General features: G+C 35.8%; 1 long non-coding RNA gene across 4 annotated transcripts; it reads right to left on the bottom strand.

Moving 5' to 3' along the window:
* Positions 1-755: 755 nt before the first annotated feature.
* Positions 756-9394, bottom strand: LOC117969863 (uncharacterized). Of its 4 annotated transcripts, none has more exons than XR_004662696.2 (5): positions 9330-9394; positions 7244-7323; positions 3488-4475; positions 2339-3389; positions 756-977 (listed from the first exon to the last, which is right to left on the bottom strand). It is a non-coding gene; the product is annotated as an uncharacterized LOC117969863 (long non-coding RNA). The 4 variants fall into 4 exon arrangements; XR_009311131.1 differs by lacking the exon at positions 9330-9394 and adding an exon at positions 8840-8928 and having other exon boundaries at positions 756-963; XR_009311130.1 differs by lacking the exon at positions 9330-9394 and adding an exon at positions 8840-8928.
* Between the last annotated feature and the right edge of the window lie 1136 nt (positions 9395-10530).

Below are 10530 nucleotides of genomic sequence, written 5' to 3' on the forward strand. Positions count from 1 at the left end.
GCTGCTGCCAGATCTTCATTGATACCTTGCTGACAAAAAAAAGCAGCCAGGTCTGTGTTTTGTATTGTCAATTTAAGGAGGTTGTTGCAGCACGTAGTTACTGGTACACCTGATGGTCCCTGTTGAAACATTGCTACTTTAGAAGGCTGAAAAGCACTGGTCTGGGGTCGATGAATTTACACATTTTCAATTGTATAAAAAAGTGTTTTTGTCCTAAATTTCTGACATTATTTCTTAATAAATCAAACCCAATATTGTAGTCCTGCATGTTAAAAAAAAAAACATTTCCATTTTTTCATATATAAAAATATTTTTATATGTGGGTAGAATTTTAAATTCCAAATTTAATATCTCTATATACACTATCTGATTCATGACCATGACAATATTCATTTGTTTTACCAATACTGTCCAAATGATTAATTACTTCCTTAAATATAGTAGTCTATATTAATAATATATTCCTGTATGGGGGTGTGGGAGGAAACCGGAGTACCCAGAGAAAACCCACAATGCGAACACATTGGGGAGAACATGCAAACTCCACACAGACCCAGAATCAAACCCAGGACCCTGGAGCTGTGAGGCAGCAGCACTAACCACCACACCACCGTGCTGCCCCTCCATGGGATTTATGCCACCCCTTAATTATACAAGGAATAAGGACAGCTATGAATTCAAATATCACCCATATAATGTGACCCCCTGCTTGAATCCATTTCAACCACATGAAAGAATAATGAGAAAAACGTGTCTATGGTTTAAACCTTACCCAACATAGTTTATTTAAACACAAAATAATGAATGCTAAATGTTTGCTTGTTTGTACATGTATTTTCTTTGCTAACTAACAGCGGTTTATATTATATGCTAGGTTCAAAATCAAAGCTAAAAGAAAGCAAGAATGGGCAGACAAAGGGCAGGAAAGTCAGGGCAGCCTCTCCCATTCAGCGCCGTCACCACCTGGGGAGAAAAAGCTAGAAAACAAAAAAGAATACAAAATAATTGTTTCAATAAAAAAAAAAAAAAACAGAAAAATATATCCATCTATTCATTATCATAAACGCTTAATCCTTTAGAGGGTTGTGGTGAGCCAGAGTCTAACCCGGCAGACACAGGGCACAAGGCAGGCCTACACCCTGGACAGGACGCCACTAACACTCACACACAGTCACACTCGGTCACACTCACATGGGGAGAACATTCAAACTCCACACAGACAGACCCCCGAGGCTGGAATCAAACCCAGGACCCTGGAACTCTGAGGCAGCAGTGCTAACCACCACACCACCTTGCCTCCTACAGAAAAATATAGTTATTAACAAAGTAAATGCTAACAAATCTTAATTGTTCAAGATAATATACAGTGCAATGGGATATGGATTGGAAGGACGTGAAAAAGTGGGATTTGCGAACATCTACAGAAAATGATATTTACACATGCTGCATACATAGCTTAGTGAACACAAATAACATGCCAGCTGCTTTAAACATGGGGGAAATTCTTTGCTTTAAAAGTAAGCAAAAGTAAACAAGATCAATTACAAATACAGTACTTTACGTTGCTGTGCAGTTTACCACTAGGCTATATAACAAACCATCTTCACGCAAAGCTTTTTAAAAAGATACAAAACCAACGGCAAATGTACAGTTATTTATTTTCACAAAATAGGCAAGTACACCCGCTGTTTCTTGCTAACAGTCACGTTGGCAAACAAAACGATAAAATAAAACATTGTAGCAATAATCAACTCTTTAACTACCGGCGCTAGATGGCGCCCAAGAGCAATCCCATTAGATATAATGAAGCTTATAGTGATTTATGTTACCAATGGCAGTCAGTGAGGCATTTGAGCCTGCCGTCGGCTCGGGCATGTAACTGCATGAGGCGGGCATTACCACACGATTAAGCCCACTCCTTCGGGCTCAAATGCTTAATTAAAATAACAACTTTCAACAGAAACAAAATGTTTCTTAAAGTGACCAACACGTTTCTTAAAGAAAGAAACCAAACATATGCATAACCAAAAAAAACTAAACTGTGAGCACTTTTTCTAAAAGGAATACAATTCAATTTAAAGTTAAAATGTAACAAGCTATGTTTATTTTATTGATGCTCTGTATTTATTCAATCATTCATCATTGAGTATACGTCTTATGCGGACATTTATAGCCTTCAGAAAAAAATCATGCTAACAGTACATTTTACGAAAACGCTTTAAGTATATAGAGGCCAGTTTACTTAAAACAACACACCAAATACATTCATTTTACTACTTATTAAAACCAGGTAAACTGTCTAAAATCATATAAAAACAAAGAAAACAAACCACGTTACCTTAGGTGAACCGAGCCAACCAGTTGTCTTTTGTGTCACTGTTTATCCTACCAAATACCAAGGGGGAAAAATAAAGAATATAGGTATTTAAAAAAACACACGCAACAAATGAGGAAATAGCAAGATGTCTTTGTACACGTTTATAACAGGGCTAGTGTTTACAAATAAAAAATAAACAAAAGCAAAAATGTCACAGTTTAAACTCATAACGTTCGACAATTGTTTATCGTTCCAAACACCAGTGTTTATAACTAATTACGTATAAACACTGCTGTTTAGGAATAGAACACTACTATTGTACTGTACACACACATCATGCCGTTTAGATATTAAACGTGTCACACGTTCTGTGGTTTTACCATGTATATGAATAAACGCATGCACAGTTTCTGCTCATTTAAATGCAATGAATACACTCTAAGAAGTTAGAACCTTGTTTTGGATTCTATATTCTTTATTGCAGACGGAGGAATGAGAGGTTCCCAAGCGAACCCTTACTGAGATAAAATAAATAAATAAACAGCAATTTTAGTGTTCTAATCCTCTTATCCGGACCCACCAGTAAGGGTTTGTTTGGGAACCTGCTTTCATTCCTCGTTGGTTTGATACAATATTGCAAAGGGGCTCATTTAAGAACCCTTCTTCAGATCTAGTTTGTAAATTGTTTTTTTATAATATTGTTTTGTTAGCTCCAGTTTTCAGTACATGATGTTTCATAGCAGCTTACATCATAACAACAACATAAATAAGGTTCTTCGAAGCACTTAAAAAGGTTCCAATGCCACAGTGGCAAAACAAGGTTCTAACTGGAGCCTGCACTTCATAGAGTGTAGTAATAATAAAACAAGGTTCTAACTGGAGCCTGCACTTCATAGAGTGTAGTAGCAATAAAACAAGGTTCTAACTGGAGCCTGCACTTCATAGAGTGTAGTAACAATAAAACAAGGTTCTAACTGGAGCCTGCACTTCATAGAGTGTAGTAACAATAAAACAAGGTTCTAACTGGAGCCTGCACTTCATAGAGTGTAGTAGCAATAAAACAAGGTTCTAACTGGAGCCTGCACTTCATAGAGTGTAGTAAAAATAAAACAAGGTTCTACTGGAGCCTGCACTTCATAGAGTGTAGTAATAATAAAACAAGGTTCTAACTGGAGCCTGCACTTCATAGAGTGTAGTAATAATAAAACAAGGTTCTAACTGGAGCCTGCACTTCATAGAGTGCACCGGCCCCTGGGAACTCCCCACCAAAGAAGGCAATGGCATAGCCTGGATTATAACAGTGGGATTAATTACATTTTAAAGGGAGGGCGAGAGATGGAAAATGAAAACCAAGAACGAAGGGGTTTGGATGTGCAGTTTAGTAAAATGGATGGGTTCTTTATGCGTAAAAAATATAGCAGGATAAAGCTCTGTTCTTACATGCTAAACAGTTTTGGTCATTTGCATAGTCCATGTGTTTCAGTTGAATCACGTTTCCTTCCTTGGACACAACCTTAAATGTCTCATATGGTGGGATTAGAACCTCTTCTTGGTTTTGCCCAATGAAATGACTGTACTTGTTAATATATGCACCATCACAGGTCTCTATTTCAAATAATGTACCTGTCCCAAATGTCTTTGCAATGTCCTTATTCAAAGAGGTAGATGTAAACTGTCCAAATCGTACAGGAGTATTCTCCTGGACCTTAAACTCACAAATAGTTCCCCTAAACACTGTACGACACTTTTCTTCATCTTTTCCTTTGAGAATACGCACAGCTTCTGTTAGGAAGAAATGGAGGGACTTGAAGGGAAATGTTTCATAGTCCCTGCCTCCAGTCTTCGTTTGATAATTGAAGACTCTATTGAGTTTCTTTTGGCCTTTAACCCCTCCCATTGTATAAGCATAGATTGCTATGACGTGTTCTTTTTCTAAATTATCTGAACCGAAAAGACCTTTGTTTTTACATAATTTTGTAGCTTCATTCCAGGTGCTTTTGAAAGGCTCTGTATTAAGCTCAGACTTAAGATAGTTGTTATAAACTTTCTTTGACATTTCTGCGGTGCAGTCTTTGTACTGATCACGTAGGGAATCTTCAGCCAGATCTAAGAGTATTGGTTTAGGTTCATCACATTCTTCTTTCATCATGCATTTTATCTGTAAATACAAACCATTTTCTAAGTGATTTCAAAGTGTTTTAAAAAGATATGAAGAGCTTCATTCCAAATTGCTCTAGATCCATTTTCACTGTTTTTGGTAGATTTATGTTTTTTTTATTTTAGATACTATTAATTCCGCAGTGTTTCGCATGAAGAGTTTTACACTACGTGATGATAAGGCTACCCGCCAGGAGGAAATCTATAGCAATATCTGGAAATGTGTGGAATTGGCATTTAACTCGTTTTGGAATGAAGCTCTTCATATGGTCTTAAAAAATGTGAGACTGAACTACAGTTAAACTTTACATAATTTCCGTGTCTCTATTAAACGTTGCGTTGTGTAAGTAACAAGAATGTGTGTGACAGTACTGGGTGTTCCCTTCAATGAGCATAAACAGCTGTACAGTGAGGTAGTGGGCTACAAACCTCTTGGTGTATTTGAATTGCTATATACCCATAGCTTGTTTTAAAGGATTTAAAGCTGTCTATTTTGCTAATGTATTTTGCTAATGTTTCTTTTGCTAATGTACCAGTACATGTGGCTGTGTGGTCCAGTGGTTAAAGAAAAGGGCTTGTGCCACTGACTCATTGTGTGACCCTGAGCAAGTCACTTAACCTCCTTGTGCTCCGTCTTTCGGGTGAGATGTAATTGTAAGTGACTCTGCAGCTGATGCAAAGTTCACACACCCTAGTCTCTGTAAGTCGCCTTGGATAAAGGCGTCTGCTAAATAAATAAACTAATAATGTGGTGTTAAATGAAATACTGTACTGTATAGCAAGCCGCTTTAACATTTAATCCTTCATTTCTGGTATCAAGAATATTTCTCAGTTGTTTTGGTGATATCAAGAATTCAATGCCACATGTACTGGTACATTAGCAAAAGAAACAAGAAAAAATGCTAAATACACAGCTTTTAAAACATGATATCGGTATCTAGCAATTGAATTGCTGATATCAAGAATTGAATTGTCGATATCATAAATTGAATTGCTGATATCAAGAATTGAATTGTCGATATCATAAATTGAATTGTTGATATCAAGAATGTACAACAGATACTTCCTTAAGGTGAGCTTCTTGCCCCATGCTACACTAATTCTAAATCAGTCACTTGTAGAAATAAGCCCTTCAACATCCCTTTATTGCTTTCTTCTAGCAATTCAAAATGAATATACTACAAAATGTTTCTATTCTTAAGAAAGCAGGTTTGTCTAGTATACCAGTGGTTTCACAGACCCTGATTAGCACTAATCTTGGACTACCGAATGTTGAATTACATAGGCTAGTTTAGGAGTAGTGCTACTAATGTTAAATTACACAGACTAGGAGCAGTAGTACTATTATTAAATTACAGGCTAGTCTAGGAATTGTTTTGCTAATGTTAAATTACAGACTAGTCTAGGAGTAGTAGTGTTAATGTTAAATTACAGACTAGTCTAGGAGTAGTAGTGCTAATGTTAAATTACACAGACTAGTCTAGGAGTAGTAGTGCTAATGTTAAATTACACAGACTAGTCTAGGAGTAGTAGTGCTAATGTTAAATGACACAGACTAGTCTAGGAGTAGTAGTGCTAATGTTAAATTACACAGACTAGTCTAGGAGTAGTAGTGCTAATGTTAAATTACACAGACTAGTCTAGGAGTAGTAGTGCTAATGTTAAATTACACAGACTAGTCTAAGAGTAGTAGTGCTAATGTTAAATTACAGGCTAGTCTAGGAGTAGTAGTGCTAATGTTAAATTACAGGCTAGTCTAGGAGTAGTAGTGCTAATGTTAAATTACACAGACTAGTCTAAGAGTAGTAGTGCTAATGTTAAATTACACAGACTAGTCTAGGAGTAGTAGTGCTAATGTTAAATTACAGGCTAGTCTAGGAGTAGTAGTGCTAATGTTAAATTACACAGACTAGTCTAGGAGTAGTAGTGCTAATGTTAAATTACACAGACCTGTCTAGGAGTAGTAGTGCTAATGTTAAATTACACAGACTAGTCTAGGAGTAGTAGTGCTAATGTTAAATTACACAGGCTAGTCTAGGAGTAGTAGTGCTAATGTTAAATTACACAGACTAGTCTAGGAGCAGTAGTGCTAATGTTAAATTACAGGCTAGTCTAGGAGTAGTAGTGCTAATGTTAAATTACAGGCTAGTCTAGGAGTAGTAGTGCTAATGTTAAATTACACAGACCTGTCTAGGAGTAGTAGTGCTAATGTTAAATTACACAGACTAGTCTAGGAGTAGTAGTGCTAATGTTAAATTACACAGACTAGTCTAGGAGTAGTAGTGCTAATGTTAAATTACACAGACTAGTCTAGGAGTAGTAGTGGTAATGTTAAATTACACAGACTAGTCTAAGAGTAGTAGTGCTAATGTTAAATTACAGACTAGTCTAAGAGTAGTAGTGCTAATGTTAAATTACACAGACCTGTCTAGGAGTAGTAGTGCTAATGTTAAATTACAGGCTAGTCTAGGAGTAGTAGTGCTAATGTTAAATTACACAGACTAGTCTAGGAGTAGTAGTGCTAATGTTAAATTACACAGGCTAGTCTAGGAGTAGTAGTGCTAATGTTAAATTACAGGCTAGTCTAGGAGTAGTAGTGCTAATGTTAAATTACAGGCTATTCAAGGAGTAGTAGTGCTTGTCTGTGAAACCAGCCTGTAAACCTGTATCTGATTGGTGGGGCTCAGCTTGAATTGTGTTTGTAGAACAGTTGTTTTCTAGAAACATTGAGTAAATAGTTTTGAATCAGAACAAAATGAAATATAATACCTGTTGGAGAGTTGCAAATGAGACAAGAATTGAGATCAGTAGATTTGTCAGCTGCATCTTTCTTTTATGTGCAGAGTAACCTGAAAAACACAAAGTTTGTGGTGATAAGGACCTTGAGAGGACGTTGTTGTTGCTGGTACAATAGAACCTCTATTTCCATCCATTATCATAACTGCTTAATCCTTTAGAGCAGGGATGTCAGACTCCGGTTCTGGAGAGCCAGTGCAGTGTATGCTGGTTTTTGTTCCACCCAATTCCTCAGTTACTTCATTTATCTAATTATTTAATTAGCTGGATACATTTAATTCCTAATCCCAGACTATAAATATTATAGGACTTGAATCAAGGGAACATTTTAAATCATCAAACCATTTTTAGCAAACAAAAAAAGCTAAAAATGTACACTTACATTATTTTTTATTTTTTTTTATTCACTCACGGCTTCGTACCAATCCAGTTTTTATAACATATAAATACAGCAAATGTTGTATCTACACAAAAACTAATCAGGGAACACAAAATTATGATATATTCTTTCCTGTCTTCGTTTTTGTTCCAACTGAGCTCTCAATTACTGACTTCTTGCCCATATCATCAGTGTCAATTCTTTTTTTTTCTTAAATTTGAAATCGCTTATTATTTTTTTACCCCATTTTCTCCCAATTTGGAATAATAAATAAATGGATTCAGGAGAGACAAAAGAAAAATAACAAGCACACGCATCTGACTATTTTTGACATCTGTAGGGATTTTTATATAAAATAGTATTGTATTATTGTATTTGATATTGAAAATGTTGAAAACCTCCAGCTTAACCTGGTCTGACAGACAATTTCTTTCTCAAAAGCGGAAGAATATATAATAAAAAAATGTAGTTTAAAAAGGAAAGACAAAAAGTTAGTTTTTTCTGTGTTTTATTGTATCCATTTTATAAGCGGGATAACACACTCCAGGGCTTGTGGGTTGTGTTGCATTAACATTAACACTCAGCTTCACTTTGTGACTCCAACCCAACTACAGCTGTACATTAATACAACACAACCCACGCCCTGTCATGTGTTATCCCTTATATAACATTGCGTTATTTCCCAAAAATGATTGCATTAATACGACATAACATTGCATTATTTACAATAATTATTGCATTTATACGGTATAACATTACATTATTTCACAGTAATTATTGCATTAATAATATCTACCTATATAAAAGTGTTATGTTTTACCCTGTATATTGCCACGCCGCTGTACACCAACTTCCCAAGCCAAACAGACCTACCCAGAAGCATTGTAGTTTACCTCCGCCAGTAGCGAAACAATCATGACCAATTAAAAGAGACATTCTACAGTTAACCTTTCACATGTACGTACGCAATTACAAACCTGCAAAGCAAAAACAAAGTACCCAATTACATAACCTGCAAAGCAAAAATAAAGTACCCAATTACATAACCTGTTGCGTTTTACACGGGAGTGAAAGAAACAAATCGGCATGCATCTAAAAATAAAACAATCAGAAAGCAAGGCATCCCAATTGCTTTCTTGACAGAGTAGACTGGTAAACAGGCAATATAAAGAGAGTTAAATATAACTCACCTTCTAGCCAGACGGTGAGACTGAATAGTCAGTATTTCACTTCACCTTTTCTACATGTATTCTTATCAGAAGAGAACCAATGAACATTTTATAATGACTAACTTACAAGTGAAAACACGATAAGGTAAAACACATGCACATTTAGTAAGGGGAATATTTCCAAACCAAATTCTTATTTCTCTATGATATCTATGCAGATATCATACAAATGACCTATAACATCTAAATTAACAATAACAATCTACAAATCTAACCACAATCAAATAAACACCATTTCACAGTGAAGGCTATCCCAGGGTGAACACTGCAGTGCAGTGGTTCCCAACTCCTGTCCTGGAGGACCCCCTACCCTGCTGGTTTTTGTTCCAAACGCGCTCTCAATTACTTCATTGAACACTTAATTGAACTAATAATTTTCTTAATTTTACTTTTTAAAGTGTGTAGCTTATAAAAAAGAGAATAAAAGTTCATTTTACAATTGTATACTTACAGTGAACTCCAAAAGTATTTGCACAGTGAGACATTTTCTTTGTTGTTTTTGGCTCTGTATTCCAGTACTTTGGATTTGAAATGATACAATGACTATGGGGTTAAGGTGCAGACTGTCAGTAATTTCTAAACGGTTCATCCGATATGGATGAAAATACCCTCAAATTAAAGCTGAGGAGAGTCTGCACTTTAACCCCATAGTAATTTCAAATCCAAAGTGCTGGAATACAGAGCAAAAACAACAAAAAATGTGTCACTGTGCAAGTAATTTTGGAGTTCACTGTATTTTGAAACCCCCAACTGTTTAAAATAATTAAATATTGGATTAGGCAAACAATACTGACACCTTACTTGAGTTCCCCTTTAAATATACTTCAATTTGCACTTATTTTACTGTGTTTAATTCTGAACTTCTCCTGCAATTTGCCACAACTGGTAGCTCAATCTATAATATGTTGTATTTCACCTGTTAACCCTATCTAAAAGGTCTTGGATTGGATATTCCAAATTGGGAGAAAATAACTGCTAATTCCAAATTAAAAAAGGAAGAAAAAAGTATTAGCTAGTGTAACTTCATCAACTCCTGTAAGATTTTAAACATTTCAGTTAAGTCCTCCAATTCTTATCTGTTGTAGGATTTGTACAGAAAGTGCTTCAACGATGCAGTTCAAACTGTACAGTGTCACATGAATGATTTGATTCAAACTGCACATTGTCACGTAATGGATATGGTTTTCAAATCAACTTGCTAGTAAATTGAATCACACACTCTATGAAGTGCAGGCTCCAGTAGAACCTTGTTTTATTGCTACTACACTCTATGAAGTGCAGGCTCCAGTAGAACCTTGTTTTATTGCTACTACACTCTATGAAGTGCAGGCTCCAGTTAGAACCTTGTTTTATTGTTACTACACTCTATGAAGTGCAGGCTCCAGTTAGAACCTTGTTTTATTGTTACTACACTCTATGAAGTGCAGGCTCCAGTTAGAACCTTGTTTTATTTTTACTACACTCTATGAAGTGCAGGCTCCAGTTGGAACCTTGTTTTATTGCTACTACACTCTATGAAGTGCAGGCTCCAGTTAGAACCTTGTTTTATTATTACTACACTCTATGAAGTGCAGGCTCCAGTTAGAACCTTGTTTTATTTTTACTACACTGTATGAAGTGCAGGTTCCAGTTAGAACCTTGTTTTATTGTTA

Source organism: Acipenser ruthenus, chromosome 39 (assembly GCF_902713425.1).
Source record: "Acipenser ruthenus chromosome 39, fAciRut3.2 maternal haplotype, whole genome shotgun sequence".
In the NCBI taxonomy this organism is placed as follows: domain Eukaryota; kingdom Metazoa; phylum Chordata; class Actinopteri; order Acipenseriformes; family Acipenseridae; genus Acipenser; species Acipenser ruthenus.